The following is an 18121-nucleotide window of genomic DNA, read 5'->3' as shown; positions in this document are numbered from 1 at the left end:
TCACAGCCTGTGGTTATTCTGCTGTCCTTGTCAATAACAGGCATGTTGATCTACAGCCACCCCGTCTTTGAGGGTCTTCTTGGGAGACGGTGAGGCTTGGGGTTTTCTTTCCCTGCGCTTGATCTCCAGGCAGAGATCTCTGAATGCAGAACCAGGAGTTCTTACAATATAGTGTTTTCAAGAGCACCTGAGTTGTTGACTGCTCCATACAGATGTGTTGGCCCATTGTTCCTTGGTTTGACATGTGGATTGTTACTCGCAATCAGAAAGTGTGACCACAGCCTTACCAGATGACTGCTTTCAATGAGTTATGAACAGATCAAGCCAGCAGGTGCAGAAGTTCATCAACCTCAGCAGCTGTAACCTTGGCAAACAAGCAAAGTACCTGGGCATCCCTGTCCCATTACAGTTCCAAACAGTTAACTCAAATAACAGTAATATAGCAAAGTCTACATAACTTTTTATTCACTAGTTCATGTGAGATTCATCTCATCAGCTGGATCTGTGCAGATGTAGTGACGATCTTTGTGTGAGTGGGTGGTTTTATACAGGTTACACTCAGTGACAGGGTTGGGACGCTTTCACTTTTTTTTGCCATTCTTCTGTTTGACACTGCAGTCAGAGTGGTGGGTGGCTGCCTTTACCAGGCAGGGTGGGTGAACTGCTGCTTCCTGCTGCTTCTCCTGCCAGCCATGGGATGCTTGGTTCTGAGGGCATGATCTGAGTCATCCACAGCAAAAGATGTGCAGAACCCCGGTGAGGATACACTGGTTTTCTCACTGAGAGGGAACTAAGGTTGCAAAGGGATGGTACCAGAGCTGCCCTTTGATTTTCCCCTTGCTTTTTCGAGGCTGTCCTCTCCCCTTTCTGCATTCCCCACTTCCCATCTCTTCCTTTGTCTGCTAATGTGTCCTGGTTTCAGCTGGGACAGAGTAAATTGTCTTCCTAGTAGTTGGTATAGTGCTATGTTTTGAGTTCAGTATGAGAAGAATGTTGATAACACGGATGTTTTCCAGTTACTAGGAAGACAGTTAACTCTATCACAGCTGAAACCAGGACATAATGTAATCATGAACATGTGTCTGGCAGTGCACTGGACCCTGCCGTCTGCCACCCCAAGTATGTGAGCAGAGCTGAGATTCTCCCAAGGGCACATGGCAGGTAGCTTGGGGGACAAAAGGAAGGATTAATGGGTATCTTTGGTGTCTCCATTAGGGAGAGGAAAAGCTGTAAGAAGATGAGCAAGCTAGTGAATGGGGCAGCCCCTCACCAGAGCCTCAGTCAAGGCACAGATACGAGGTGGGCACATATGGGGGTTAGTGACATGTATACCCAATTTCTGTGCTTTGCAAAGATCCCACTGCTGAGTTCTGCTGTGGGTACAGGGGCTGCTCATCTCTCTGTCTTCTGCCTGTCTTCCAGCCTGCTCCTGCTGGAGTAGAGCAGTCTGTTGCACTGACTGTCTTGGATAGTCTTTTCAGAGCTTTGAGAGGCATGAGCAGTTTCAGTATGAAAATAGACTGAACCTAGGAGAGGAGTCTGGATGATCATTGTTGCTGTGGTCACTTCCAGGCTGTCATTTTTATCTGTCCTGAAGATTTTCCTTATTTTCATGGTTGTGCTCAAAAGCTGTCTTAAATTTGCATTTGCTTCCCAATGCAACTGAAGTGAACCTGTGTCTGGTATTCATTCTAATACACGTTTCACTAAAATCCTTCATTTCCCTGTCCTTGCCATTATCGAGTAGTTATTTTTGAGTGCTTCCATTATTTTGCAGCTGCTCTAGCCTCTTTATCTTTTTATAGTACCAGCTTTTATTGGTTATGATGTACTTGATGATGATGATGATGATAATAATAATATTGTTTTAAATATTTCTTTAGAAATAGAATTTAAAACTTGCTGTGGATTGTTTTGTGTACGTCATTTGTGGGTTTCAGGTTTAGTTGATGGATACTACTTCATCTAACCTTGAGGTTAGCCCTGCTTTTGAGAAAGAGAGTTGGACTGGATGGCCTCCAGAGGTCTGACCTACATTGCTCTGTAATTTTGATTTCCCAGTGATACAGACAGGGGCTGACTGGATGGGGAGCAGCACTGCTGAGCACGACCTGGGGAGCCTGGGTAGCAAAAAGCTGAACATAAACCAGCAGTGTGCCCTGGCAGCAAGCAGTGCCAACAATCTCCTGGGCTGTATTAACAGCATACCCAGGAGATTAAGGGATTCAGCATTCATTAGACCACATCTGCATCTAGCTTTGGATACCTCAAATACAAGGACGATAATGATAAGAGGAAAAAGTTCAGCAGAGAGCCATCAAAATGTTCAGGGAGTTGAAGCATTCGTCCTGGGCAGGGCTGAAGGAACTGGGCTTATTTTGTCTGGAGAAGAGGTGGCTCCAGGGGAAACCTAACAGCAACCTGCCAGTGTTTATGAGTAGCTCATAAAAAAGATGGAGCCAGGCTCTTCTGGTGGTGTGGTGGGAGAATGAGATGCAGTGCGCGTAAATTGAAACTAGAAGTTTGGGCTGGATATAAGGAAAAGCTTTTCCCCATGAGGACAATCAAACAATGGAAAAGGTATCCAAAGAGGTTGTGGAATGTCTGTTTGTGGAGGTTTTCAGGACCCAGTTGGATAAAGCCCTGAGCAACCTGGTCTGGCCTCATAGCGGACCTTGCTTTGAGCAGGAGGTTGGCATGACCTCCTAAGGTCCCTTCCAACCTGAATTATTCTGAGTCCATGATTCCACAATTTAAATGAGAAAAATCAACTGCTTAGTTGTGTTCACTAAACAGTATTGCTTTAGCCTGGAAGTGAAATGAATGTTTTTGTATATTTTTTCAGAATCTTATTCCCTTAACTTCATCTGTTTCATCTACTTTCTGTCGCGGCTTTTTCTTCAGTGCAGAATAGCTTCAGGCTTCTTCAGGCTTACTTTTCTTCCTCCACTATTCCCAGACCATGCAGGCAGTCTAAGATGCAAATATCTTTTTGTTCTCTACCTACTAACATGACCACCTATTAAATTATTCCACTAATCCCACCAAAGATCTCCTCGGAATTCTTTCAAAGCCCTGCTGTGTTCTGGCAAAACAACCATTTTTTACTTCTGTTGGGGTCTTTGTCCAGTCAGGGTGGAAGAGGCCAAATGTAGTTGGAAGCAAAAAGTAGTCCTGACAGTCTTAGATCCTGTGCTTAATTATAGACTTTACTTTCTCTTTGACTCCCTCTGAAGCTTTTTTCTCTCAGAATTGCTGCATTGATTGTTTTTCAGCTCAGAAGTACCACCTTGTGTCATTCCACAGGATTGTATGGAAATTAAGTACCTTTACATTTCTTTGATGTGTGACTGCATTGCACCTGGCACATAATACAGTGCATTTAAGTTGCAACACAGCAATTGCAGGAAAAGGGCAAGAATAGAAATATTTAGGATGTGCAGGGCTGATCACATACAATCATGTATCTGATCTCATTCCAGAACTTGATGTCAGCATCGTATTTCCTGCTTAAGGGCATGCCCTTAAGGCACATCCTAGCCCCTCCTGCCCCTCATTCTTAATGTACAGGCTGCTTGGAACAGGGAGTGGCAGGAGCAGGATCAGCAACTGGAAGAGACATTTTTCTGAACTTATCATTGTTCTGAGAGATCTCAGCCTTTTCATCTGTGAGACTGAACACTTGATATAAGTCTTGTACTTTGGGGCTCCTGCTGCGTCTTACTGATCATCTTCCTCTAATGAATCAAGAGTGAAGGGAAGAAAAAAGGTTAATTCAGCAACAAAGACAGCTAAGAGCTAGAAAGCCGGTATATCCACCTATTGATCCTGAAGGTGTGCATGGTCATCACTTTCTGGTGTTTGTCTGTTGCGATCCTTAAGAGTCCATGGCTCTGATGGTATAGTTTGGCCAAATGGCTCCCACCATCTGAGCACATTAGCTAAGATATGATCTCTGGAAATAGAAATCAAGACACACATGTTATAAGCACTTATATAAGGTACTTTCAAATATGGCAATAATTGCAAAGCTATAAACGTTTGTACATTTAACACATGACAATACTGAGTTAGTACCTATTGGCCTATTCTTACTATCTGTGTGCTAAAAGCATATGACCTGAAAGTATTCACATGTTGCAATTTTCTGGCACAGGTGTGGGAGCTCCACTACATCTTGCATCAGGAGGGTTGAGAAGCAGTTAATCCTCCTCCAGCTTTTTTGCACTTTGAGGTTTTACAGATTCATGGGTTGTTCCACAGTGTCGTTCCCTCATGATTGGTGGGGTATGTCTCTAGGCTTTGATGGTCTATTCCTGATTGGCTGGGGGTGTTGCTGTGGTGATGATGTTTTGACTTGTTCACACATCACTCTTCACAGGCAATGTGATAGTATATGTATTTTAATACAAGGTTGTCTCCCATAATAGCACGCCAGTGCCCACAAGTCCACTGTTGGGAAGATCGCGACAGAGGTTTTAGATACTGTTCCATACATGGATTTTATATGACATTTCTGTGTTGGAAATTTCAGTGAAATCATCAGAGAGTTTGAGTTTTGAGGATTTCCCAACTGAGCTGAGATACACATCCTTATCAGATGTCCTGCACAAGAGATCCTACAGCAAAGAAAAGGAAACTTGCACATTAAACTTTGTAGGTGCCTGTGGTAGGGACAGAGATTTGAAGTTCCTCTCAAACCTTAACCATCCTCCTTGTACAAGGAATAAATCTGTGGATGGAAGCTTTGAGGCACTGGAAAGGGAATTGTATGAAAGTCAAATCAGCAAAAATGTTTAGGAATCTAACACACAGGATCCCTAGAAAACCTGTGGGAAAGGTCAAGTTGCACAGACAATTCAAGTCAATGATGAATGCAAGAAGCAGACTGCTTAGAGCTTTTGGGGCAAAGATTAATTTTTAGAGCTGGAGACCAAAGAGTTGTAGACCTAATTGTAGAATTCTTAGTTGCAGACCTAATGTTTGCAGTTGCAGGATTGTGTGATATTTGGACACAAAAAGAATCTGTTTTTAAAATTGCCATTGGCAAAGAAACATTATCACAGGAGTGGTTGTACATAGGACACGTTGAAGTGCTGTAGGTTGCAAAAGGTAGCCAATTTCAAATTGAGAGCTGCAGGGTTTAGATGGAAAAGCTCATGTTCTGTTGAAATAGAGGAATTCATCAAGAAATATGTATCTGCCCTGTCACTACATCCTGCCCTTCCTTCCTGGGAAAGTATTGTGCAACCGGAGATCCTCTCCTCCACCTCCCTCCTCCCATTTTTAGTTTCTGTGTCCAGTCCTTTCATGCCCTGCTTGTACCATAACCAGTACTGCCAGAAAGTAAGGTAGTAGCCATTTGTTTAAAAAAAAAAATATCCCCTGCAGTGCCTTTTGATGGCATACTGGAAAATAGAAAATAAGAAAGAAACACAGCAGAGGAAGGAAAATGACAAAATATGGTAACACCTGGGGCACCACAAATCTATTCCAGAGCCTGCATTATCAATTAAAGGATAATGCTTCTCTGTGTGTTTGACCCCCCACACAGCAGTATGTAGAACAGCACCTTCAATGTTCACTCTTTTGCAGTCTTCCTTGTAGCATCCTTTCCTTGTTACTGCTGTTTTCTCTGGAGTGGGATTAAATTTTACCCTGCTTAACAGCACTGTCTGTCTATGGTTTCAGAACAGACTCTCCTAATGCATTGGCAGATGCTGCATTTACATGAGTATGGGTAACACACAGTCACATAAGGCCAGGAAGAGAAACTGATTCACTGTAGTCCTAATGAAAACAAATTAAATGTATGATCATACAAAAATAGCTGCTCTGCCTTCCTTTCCACCTCTCCCTTAAGTCAAACTACTGCAGCTATGTGGAAACATGGCTTCATTGTGTCATTAGCTGTTGGTAGGGGAAAGATGCGGGCAGAGACCTTTTCCTTAAAGATTAGGTCTAGGCTTTCACCACTAGCAATAGATAGGCAATCTTCCAGAAGTCATGAACCACAGGAATTAACCATCTCACACCAGTACTATATTGAGTCAAAGTCAGAGCTCTAACATTACCAAATCTCTTCTGTTTCAGAAATTCCTCTGCTGAGACTTCAGGGTATTAGGAAGTTCTCATTGGGGAGGGTGGTTAATCTCTTTTTTCCAAAGCATTGGAATATCTCTCCAGGGTCCTCTGGTCTCTTCCATTCCCCAGAGACTGCAGGTTGAGTAGTGCAGTAGCCTCGTGTCGTGGTTTAACCCCAGCCAGCGACTAAACACCACGCAGCCGCTCACTCACTCCCCCCCCACCCAGTGGGATGGGGGAGAAAATCGGGAAAAGAAGGAAAACTCGAGGGTTGAGATAAGAACGGTTTAATAGAACAGAAAAGAAGAAACTAATAATGATAATGATAACACTAATAAAATGACAACAGTAGTAATAAAAGGATTGGAATGTACAAATGATGCGCAGGGCAATTGCTCACCACCTGCCGACCGACACCCAGCCAGTCCCCGAGTGGCGATTCCCTGCCCCCCCCATCCCAGTTCCTCAACTAGATGGGACGTCCCATGGTATGGAATACACTGTTGGCCAGTTTGGGTCAGGTGCCCTGGCTGGGCATGAGAAGCTGAAAAATCCCCGACCATAGTCTAAACACTACTGAGCAACAACTGAAAACATCAGTGTTATCAACATTCTTCACATACTGAACACAAAACATAGCACTGCACCAGCTACTAGGAAGACAGTTAACTCTATCCCAGCTGAAACCAGGACACCTTGTTTTCCTTCTCCCAGGCAAAATTCTTCAGCTCCCTGTAACAGGGATGGATTTGCCTGGGTTTAGCAGAGACTTAGTGTCTGTCCCTATTTTTCAAATGTTGCCTTCATTTTTTTCTTTTAAATTGATTCAACATCAATTCTGTAGGATGGGACTCTGCAGAGACCAGCTTCCTTGTGACCTTGGCAGACTGCCGTCAGGTTGTTCAACCTCCCAATGAAATTTTTGGTTCTTTCTCTGACTGCGTTCACTGGAGCAACATAATCTCTTGAAAGAATCAAGGTGGTGATGCTTGGTAGCTGCCCTTGGTTTGGTTCTCCTGAACTGAAGATGTAATGGTGGTATAAGATCACTTACACTGATGAGCTAAACACTGTGTTAAATTTGTCCTCTTTGAAAGTGGAAAGACCAGGTATAAGTTTTTGTCTGTCAGCGAGCAGTTTGCAGTGATGATCCCACCAAGATGCTGCTCTGGCTTTTATTTTTTTTGGAAGGCCCAGAAGCTTGTGACTGATCTCCAGTTACCTTCCTGACCATTTTGGATTTACTTCAACTGCAGAGGCAGCATGACATGTAATTATTTCCAGAACTGTTGCTTGTATATAGCAGGAGAACTTCAGAGTTGCTGAATTCTTGCTTTAAAGGCTGTCCTTTGGGTCCCCACTAACAGTGGGCACTCTGGATTGCATTCAATTGTGAAGCTTTTTGCTTAGTTCAGGAGAGAAACCATAGTGTGTGCACAGGCTGTGTGCACAAAGTGTGTTCCTTGTTACTCTGACCATGGATACTCAGTACATTCATACCTAAGAGAAATTATGCTGCTATACTAAACCACTAATGTAGATACATCTTAACCGTTCAAGTTAAGTATGTTATCCTCAGTTAATTAAAATTATGTAAAGACTCCGAAGTTCATCCTTACTGGAGACCATAAGCTATAAAATAAGACTCCTAAGGGCAGTCTGAGGAAGAAGGCCTAATGCAGAATATTTGATAATTGAAGAACTCCGTGAGAGTTTTCTTCATGGAAACATTCAGAGTGATAATTATTTTAGTCTGTTTCTGTTTAAATTGAGGGAATTAAACACTTGTCTGTGTATTTGAGAGTTTATTTTATTTGATCTGTTTAACATCTATAAGAAAAAATGAAAACACTGGATTTAGTGTCTGTTAACTACTAATTATTGCTATTTTCTTGCAGATATCAGGGGTATTTTTGAGGGCTTACCTCTGTTTATTGTTTTAGTGCTGTTATCAGGCTAAGGTTGTTACAGTAAAGCATTCCTTTTATCAACTATTACTGAACTGGTACAACATTAGGATGTGCTTGTCAGTGTCCAGTAATGGGTTCATAGGGAAGAATATAAGAACAGGACAATCAGATAGTGATATTTGCCCAGTAAATTCTCTCCGTATCCTGCAGCTCTTTGCTTTTGCATGTTGAGAGCTGGAAGAAATTTTCTGTGACTGAGCTTTGAACTGAAGTTGCTAAAGGCTCAGTGCAAAACATAAAGCAATTCCAGGTGAACTCCAGAAACATGTTTAAAGAATGTTATCAAAATACATATGCAATAAAACCGGTATCATTCAGCTAGTTGTGAAGCTAAGCATACTTCAGTGCATTGTGGAAGGTGAGGAAAAGAAACTGGCATTCCAGAGTTTTCTGTTAAACGAGAACAGTAGGCGGCACTCTTACTTTGTTTTTCCTCAGGACATTACTTTTTCAGGAGTATTGTATCATTTGAAGTAGCATTCACAAAACAGGTTTTGAGATACACTCAGGGGAAGGAAGTTTTGTGCTATAGACCCTCATCCTAATAAAAAGCTCGGCATGCCTTTTAAGTTTATGGAACAGTACCTATGTTTCTCCCAGGTGTTAATAATTGCCTATTTAGTCCCTACTGCTAAATATATTCTGTGGGTACAAAGGCCATGCAGACTTCTCTAGGACCCTACTTGTTGTTGCTGCTACCAGTAAGAAAGGGAAGTCTGTGTTTGGACCATGAGAGAGCTGGTGAACAAGAGGGCAGCAGCTAAAGCGATTCTGAGCTTTCCAGGCATGCCATACACACAAAGCCTGAGTGCTCGTGTTTAGCTAGTAGTGCCCCGTGACTTGCTTTTACTGAGCAGAATTTGTATACTTGGTCACTGCTGCCTTGTAAGCACATTTATTACTCTTATTTAAGGCTAATTTGAGTTTTATGGGGACAAAGGAATTATCTCAGGGTTCTGATTGCTGGGAGATTCTACCATGCTCCCTGCTGCAACTTAAAATGTGGACCCTAGTGGCTGTTCTTGGTGTCTTTATTGAGGCTGGCTCTGGAGCCTCAGCTAGCTGCAAAGAAGAGAAGCTCGATGTGATGGACAGTAGAATCCCAGCATAAAATTTAGTTTTGCAAAGAAGGGAAGATCTGACTTTCTTTCCAAGAAGATAGGTTGCATTACTAGGTAAGTAGTTCATCCTCCCTTAGTTTCTTAACTTTGAATATATAGTGCTCAAGTGTTTGGCTAAAGCAAGTTTTGGCCATCTCTTAGGTGAAAGCCGATTTTTATGGGCAGATGCTCTTGGGCTTGCATTCACAAGAATCCAAGTTCCTTGTAGTCTCTAGACACTCATGGTGACAGTGTAGGGAGAAGCTGCCCTAAAAATGAAAGGAGTAATTTCCACCTTTTGGAGAATGATGGTTTTCGTAGAGAAGGGGTTAGCATGCTGTGCACAGTGGAATAGGAATTAGGGTTTAGTGTGAGGAGGGACATGTGCCTCTCTGGCTTACTGAGATGGCTCTGAAGATTATGGAAAACCCAGTATGAAACCAGTCTTGTTGAATTCATGTATATATTGTCAGTAGGTTTAGCACTGAAGTGCAACCTGATCTTTCTGTATGCCCATTTCCATCTTTAGGAAAAGTATTGGTATGCAGCAAAGTTCAGTCTGAGTATGTGCCCAAATGTAGGCAATATGCATTCAGGGAAAGAGAAAAATCCTAAAACTTGAGTGCAAAGTCATTATATGATGGATGGATTCCAAAAAGTACCCATGTGAGAGATGGAGGAAAAAAATAGGGGAAAGAAAAAAGCAACTGAAACTTGTATAATATAAACCTTTATTTTTTTTCTGTGATAGCTAAATATTTGTTTTGTAAACTGCAGAACAGAGTGTTTGATTTCCCAGTATCAGTCTCCCAGAAAACACTACTGTTAATGACTCCCTGTTTGAAGAGTCATGAACAGAGTGTTTGATTTCCCAGCATCAGTCTCCCAGAAAACACTACTGTTAATGACTCCCTGTTTGAAGAGTCCTCTGTCATGAATAGTGAAGATCTGTGTTAGTTGCAAGCACAAAAGACATGAAGAAAGTGCCTGGTTATACATATTAAAAAACGGACAACTTTAGGAGTTCTGATTAACACTTCTGTGGAAAAAAATCAGATAAACAGAAAAAATTCGATGGAACATATCTGAATGTTATTAATTGAATAAGGAGGTAATGAAAGGACAATGGGGTTTTTAGCTGTTCACATTTTCTTGGGAAACCATAAAGAATATGGCAGTGATGCGTATGCAAAAAAACCCATAGTAAATTGAGAAAAATAGTAAGATAGACTGCAGTTCCATTACATTGACATCAGCCATAAGCAATCTTAGTGGTAACTTGTATTTTGTAATTAGTGGATTCACAGTGTAATGATTAGTGGGAGATGCAAAGCTGAAACCATTTTATTTTTGAAATATATCATGCTCTGTCTGAAATTGTAGTAATTAAAAAGTTTAAAAACAGATGGAGTTAAGAAATTTGCTGCATGTATGACACATGAAAATGAAATAATATTTGGTAGCTAATATTAAAGGAAAACTCGATATCAAAGGAAAATGTTAGAAATGGGAACTTGAATTGCAATGTCAGAAAATAAGAACTATTGACTTACTATATTGATTCTTTTAAAAATGTGTAAGTGCATGAAAGTCCATGCACTTCGTGTTTGTTCTCTGCTAACAAAAAAGTTTGAGAGAAAAGTGTTAATTACAGAAAACACTGTTTTCTTGCAAATGTAAATAAATAAAATAAAAATAAATAAAAATTATTTAGGCTATACTAATAAGAGGTTTGACTATAACTGCTGAAGGGGGCAGGAGTACTGAAAGCCTTGAAGACAAATTCAGTTTTATGGGAATTGTGTGCAAGAGCTAGTCAGCTCCCTGATTTTACCTTTTCTCCCTCACTGCACTCTTTAAGAAGACAAAGCTTGGTGCAAAACCTAAGGAGGAAGAGTTCTGTATAGGGCATTCTGTAAGTAAATGCTTAATCCACCTTTTCCAGGCAGATCAGTAAGTAGCCCATCCAACCATCGTTCCTAGCCCGTCAGGCTGCCGGGGATATTCTGTTTTCCAGTTTTCAATGTATTTGAAAGTAAAAAATTGTTGGTAGCTTGTTTAGTCACCCATCTTCAGACATGTATTTGTAAATACTGGAGAATTACTGGTCTAGAGCAATGATGAGCATAATTAAGAATATAAAAAATGTCACAAATGTCACTGTTCCTTCACAGTAAAGACTTTTTTTTTTTTTTTTTTTTTTTTTTTTTTAGGTGAATGCTATCAATGAAAGATTGTGGCATCTCCATCTATTTGGGTATTTTCAAACCTTGAGTGGACAAGGCTCTGAGCAACCTGGCCTAACCTTGAAGTTGGCCCTGCTGGGAGCAGGAGGTTTGATTGGATGGCCTCCATGGGTCCCTTCAATTGTAAATTTTTGTATGGTTGTGAAGACTCAGCTTCAACTATTAAAATACCCCTTTTATAAAGGACAAGGTAAGTCAGTTCTATTCTGACACAAACCTTTCAGTATAAGGCATATATAACAATTTTTTCTCAAATTTTGTAAGAATTTTTCTCTTTAAAATAATGGGTTTTTTTGAATGAGGAGGTTCCTTTCTGCATACTTATATCTTTTCATTTGAATTGATGATGAATAGTGTTATTTTTTATGAATAAGATTTTTATGCTTTTAAAGAAAACAGGCTTTTCAGTCAGATCAATCCCTATGAGTCTGCCTTTGCTAGTCACAAAATATTCCATTTGCTTTCCCTACATGCTTTTTTTTAATATATATATATATTAGAGGACATTTCTTCTTGTGCAGGAAAAGAGTTTAATTTTTGATTTTGTTGTGATAAATTTGGAGATACAAAAATCTCATTCCAAGGGACAGTTCCCAAAGAAGCCATTTAGGGGCTAGAATGTCTGAGAAGGGGGGGAACAAAGAAATTGGCTTGGTGACCATGCAGCTTGAGGCCCTTCCAGGATCAAATACCAGAGGAGGAGGAGCTGGCATGGTGACAGCCATGAGCCAGCTCCTTTGGCCTCACCAAAGAGCCTTTAAACAGGTGTCTATGCTCAGCTTTGAGAAAATGCAGGTTTTGATAATCCTGTTGAAATATGTCATGTTAGTTATACCTGTAGACTCATTTCAGCAGTTGATCAGACAGAGAATGTGTTAGCAGAGTGACAGCCCAGTGTGTTTCAGTTCATCAAAGCACTGGCAGACTTGGAGTTTGGTCTCCAACTCAACTTCAAATTTATCTAGATCCATAGACCCAGGTGAAGACGAACTCAGTCCTTTAAAGTCTAGGCTGATTGCTGAGGATTCTTGGCATCATTTTAGAAACCATAAGGTGGCGTCTTGGCCTGTGAGGTGAACATGGTAGTAGTTTGCAGCACACAAAGTTGTTTCACTAGCATGTAAAAATATTGGAGTCTTTTCATATTGTGGATTGTTAGTTCAAGATCCCTCCATGGGCTGACATGTCCGGGTTCAACCTGAGGGTCAACCTAAGCAACCTATATTAGCACTTGCATCTCAGATCGGTGATAGACAAAGAAGGAGAGGTTTTGGGTTAAAGTTTCTGTAATTCATGAACAAAACCATGTATTTTGTGCATTTATCAGGAGCGGAAGCCCTGCCAGAGTTCTAATTATTTGTGCTTGTTATTGACAGCATGGCTTGAAGTCGTGGTTCACGGCACATAGAATTCATGACAAAAGTGACTCATACTTGGATAAAAAGACCAAGAATTGGTACAAATTATATGTGTTTGGGATTAACAGTTTAGAAAGACAAAGGTTGGAATTCCTTAGAGTGCTCTGCAGAGAAATGTGGTGCTTAAACAGTGGAAGATGTAGGAAGTAGATTCACAAACTCTTAGATGCTTTTCATTGACTAAATTGACTGAAATATTATAAACAGGTAAGTTGGCCATGGTAAAATGCTCCTGTTATGTGCCAGTGGCACACTATCAATGTCAAATATGTTTTAGCCATTATGAACACTATCTGAGACTTTTGTGGTCTTCTACATACAGAACTGTATTCAGTAGTCAGATGAAGGCTGCAATATGAGATACATCTGGAGGGTTTCTGGGGAACCAATGAGTTGTAGCTGACTCTGGGATACCTCTGGGTGCTCCTCCAGCATAATTTCTCATTTGATATTGCCTTGGACTTGGCAGTTTGTTTGAAGTACCATGTTTCATGGGTTTAGCAGCATGAATGAAGGCACAAGTAGTGCTATGTGTAAACTGACACAAACTACTGTGTGCACAGGAATTGCCCATCCTACCTTTGTAGAAGAGACAGATAAATATAGATGTCAAAATGGAAATCAGTAGAAGTATTTTAATCTTTCAAGGCCATTTCAAACTTAAAACACCTCTACTCAAACTGAGAGAAATTATTTTTAGATACATGATGCCTGGAAAATATAGAAAAAGAATTGTATTTGGGGTTGCTTATCTTATTACTTAACTAGTTAAGAAAGATTAGTTAATTTCAGACTAGTTAAGGAAGTTTAGGATGTTCCTGCATTTTCTTATCCAAGGACAAGTCTTACATAAGAAGAAATACAGTAATATTGTCAGATAGAAAACTTTAACATTTTGTATACAAATTCTGGAATTCAAGGTTCATAAATTTCTTTTTTTGCTTCTGAAATACTGGAGTGTATATGAGAGAATGTGTTACTGTGGTTTCTCTTTTGAGTCTTTAATTGCATGCTACAACTAATATAAATTACTTTTTTTTTTTTTAATCCAAAGATAATCTGGTTGATAGACAAAAAACTTCTCAGGATCAAAAACACCTCTTTTTGATAGAAGATGTTATTTCAAACAGGAAAAATATTGTAGATATGTTTTTATTTGGGACTGTTCAACTAACAGGATAGTTTCTGCATGAAAATGATCAGAGGGCTGGGACACCTCTCCTATGAGGTCAGGCTGAGAGAGTTGGGGTTGTTCAGCCTGGAGAAGAGAAGGCTCCAGGCAGACCTTATTGCAGTCTTTCAATATATAAAGGGGGCTTATAAGAAAAACAGAGAGAGACTTTTTATGAGGTCCTGTGGTGACAAGACAAGTGGTAATGATTTTAAACTGAAAGAGGATAGATTTAGATTGCATACAAGGAAAACAATTTCTGTGATGAGGGTGGTGAGACACTGGAACATATTGCCCAGAGAAGTTCTGTATGCCCTATCATTGGAAATGTTCAAAGTCAGGTTGGATGGGACTTTGAGCAACCTGGTCTAGTGAAAGATGTTCCTGCCCACAGCAGGAGTGTTGGAGTAGATGATCTTCAGAGAACCCTTCTGACCCAAACCTTTCTATGATTCTTTGAGCAAAGAATACGATATTGCTAATAGCTCCAAGAGGTGCATTTCTGATACCTGAGCCTTCTTACCAGACCTCTCAGCTGAGCCTTTCCAAGTGTCTTGACACCTTAAACATTTAAGGAAAATATTGATAGTCAGAAAATTGCCACAGAATTTGGCAAGGTGTTTTGGCCACTTTTGACTTCCATCTTCAGTGATGGAAACCTTTACAAACCCTTAAATGTTTCACAATTTTTAAGCAAACTTTTATTCATAACTTGTTAATGACATGAATGAAGAGTGGAGCAGGCTGTAGTAATAGAAAACACATTAACAGGGAAATGAGTCTCTGGCAAGGCTTAAGCAACACCTTTACTGAAGTCAAATGTTGCCACTCGTAAAACCAATAACAAAAGCTGTTTAAGATTACACTTAAGAATTACATTTTTAAAGGCTATTATGAGAACTGAAAATAATTTATATAAAAAAATCACAATATTAAAGCAGAAGAAGTAGCTCAGAAAGTAAACTTATAAAAGTTGTTCAGATAATTTTCTGCCATCAGGATGAAGTCAATATCATTGTCAGTTCAGGAAAAGTTACAAATTGCTGTGTATTTTGTAGTGTTACCCAGTGTTACACAAAGGCTAACAGTACAATCCAAACATGCAGTGAGACAATGACAGATTGTAATTACTAATATTTCAACCTGAACAAACCCACACATTCTCTTCTTTCCTTGAAATGAGAGGGTAGTTCTGAATTTTCTTGGTGGGGAGAAAGCATTCACCAAGCTATCTATTTCTGCTAGTTTGCCTGTAAAGCAAGCTCAGTGCTGTAAAATTAAAACCAGAAAGCTATGAAAAAAAAAATACAGAAGAGATTAGCACAATGTAAAGAGCTAGCAGGTATCCAATTGTTTATTTTTTCTCTTATTCATTATCAGTCCGGTTTCAGTGGTTGCATCACTGTGGGTGAGATGAAGTCACAAAGCACTAGCAAGTGACTGGATTTTTTTCTATGATAATTTTACTACGGTACTGAGGTGCTGTTGCAGTTTAAACTAACAGCTTATCAAATGAAATGCAGTGTAGTGAGCTGTTCAGTCTTGCAGAGGGGACATGAATTAATGTTAGCCATTGAAAGTTTCTACACATTCTGGCACTAGACAGGAATGTACTGTTACTAAAGGAGTTTAGAAAAAAAGGAGGCACTAACACTTTTGTGGCAAGGTGAAGGAGGTGGTGGCAAAAGCCAGTGTGGCATGGAGCAGGTGAAGAGAAGGAAGCAAAGAGAAAGCATTCTTAAAGGACAAGGGCAAAGGGCCTGGAAACAAAAAAAAAGCCTGAAGTATCAATGGATTAGAATAGCTATTCCACAGGTGTTTTTCACATATGTGCAGTCCTCCAGAGCTGCTGAGTACCAAAGAGAAGAAAGGCTAGAAGCAGAAAGAAGCTGTGTAGTGAGGACTATGGCCTCAGCCAGGATGACCCACATACTGTTGTGTTGCGAGATTTTTCCTTTGTCAATGTGAAAATCTCTTCACTTTTGCAAACTTTCCTTTTGCATCATCATTTACTTTTCCATGATCAAGCATTGTGGTGGGTTGACTATGGCTGGCTGCCAGATGCCCACCCAGACACTCTCATTCCCTGTCCTGAACAGGACAGGGGGAGAAAATAAGATAGAAAACCTCATGGGCTGAGATACAGACAGGAAGATCACTTGCCAGTTACCATCAAGGGCAAAACATACTAAACTTCAGGAAAATTAATTTAATTTATTGTCAATTAAAAATAGAGTTGGATGGTGACAAACAAAGACAAAAATTAAAACACCTCCCCCCGACCCCCTTCTTCCCAGGCTCAACTTCACTCATTCATTCCTGACTCCTCTACTTCATCCCTCCCACACACCGAGCAGTACAGATGTATGGAGAATAGGGGTTGCGCTCAGTTCATAACATTTCATCTCTGCCAATCCTTCCTCCACTTGTCCCTTGCTCCTGCATGGGTCTTTCCATGGGCTGCAGTCCTTCAGGATAAACCCACTCCTGCATGGCCTGTCCACAGTCTGCAGCTCATTCAGAGCACATCCATCTGCTCTGGCATGGTGTCCACCAGGCGTTGCAGTGTGGACATATGTTCCAACGTGGTCCACCATATGCTGCGGGGTGACAACCTGCTTCCCCATAGTCTTTCCTGTGGGCTGCAGGGGAATCTCTGCTCCAGTGTGTGAAACACCTCCTCCCCCCACCCTTCTTCTCTCACCTTGGTGTCTGCAGCTCTGTTTCTCACACTTTTTTCCTTACACTCTGCTGCACAGTGGTTTTTGCTCTTTCTTATATATGTTCTCCTAGAGGTGCCACTATCATGGCTGCTGGGCTCAACTGTGCCTTACGGTTGGTCCACTGGAGCAGTCTGGAACCAGCTGTGTCCAGTACAGGATAGCCCTGTCCTCTCCTCACAGAGACCCCCCTTGCAGCCCCCACTGTCCAACACCTTGCCACGTAAACCCAGCACAAGCATCATGACATCTCTAGCCACTTTCTTTAATAAATGTAGGAGACGGAGAGGGTATATATACTGTCATGACATGCTGGGTCATGCCTGTTTGAAAAATGTTAGTGTTTATAGGTTTTCTTATGGCCTAGATGTGAAGAATACTGCAGTATTTTATTGTTATTTTTTCCAAATGGGGACAAAAGTAATTGATGGAGTCATAGTGCTTATCTGCATGTGGTTGATGGGGTGAATCCCCTTTCTCACTGGGTAATACAACCTTAGCCAGACAGTAAAGGATTGCATTGCCAATTGAGCCATGCACTTTTCTTATGCCACAATGTGATGGAGCATTCCTTTGGTAGACTTTCTGCAGGCGGAGATGGCTTTGGGATTTGTAAGTGCCAATGTTTCAAACACTTCGAGAATAATCAGGGGTTGCTTTGCCCTTCATTAGCAATGTGAAGATGCAAGAGAAGGATTTTACTGTGGCTGAACTACAGTTTCTGCAACAGCTGTACTCCCAGCCTACAGCAACTGCTTGCAGCACATGTAATGCACAGGAGGATATCAGAATCTGAAGTGCTATCTGCAGACTTATTAGTGATAGTGTTGAAACTCTGCCTGTGATTAAAAAAAATCTATTAAATGATTGTTAGTGAAGTGTCATTTTAGGAAGAAAAATTACTTGTCTTGTAAATCCACGCTGGTTTTCAAAGACACTACTGTGGTGTTTATTTTCCAGTTCAATTACTTTCTGTGTTCTTTTCTGGCCTTTGAAGAGTCAGAATCCATGTAAGGACTGGAATTGTGGTGACTATGTATGAAATGAGAAATGCCCTATTTTACGGAAATATAGATACCTCTTTCGTAATTGCTGTAGTCTCTTCTGAAGGAGAATTTATGGATGTAATCTCCTAAGAAAACTACATCTATGACAGTTGAAACTCTATAACCTTTGCCAGGAATAATATAAGCCTCCATAGGACAGTGAGAGGAAGGGATTTCTAGCTCTGGGCTTTTACATATAGTAGCATGTGTGGGAATCTGCACGGCATCTTCTTGATAATATGGCTTGGGTGACGACAGCTGATACAACAGGAATATGAGTGAGTGAACAGAATACCCCAAACTTTTCTGAAGGGTGTTTGCCTAAAGCCTGATAGTACTAGGAAGAAAATAACAATGACCGAGTTT

Source organism: Buteo buteo, chromosome 17 (assembly GCF_964188355.1).
Source record: "Buteo buteo chromosome 17, bButBut1.hap1.1, whole genome shotgun sequence".
Taxonomy (NCBI): domain Eukaryota; kingdom Metazoa; phylum Chordata; class Aves; order Accipitriformes; family Accipitridae; genus Buteo; species Buteo buteo.
The sequence above is the reverse complement of the archived record's forward strand: the minus strand, read 5'-3'. Positions refer to the sequence as shown.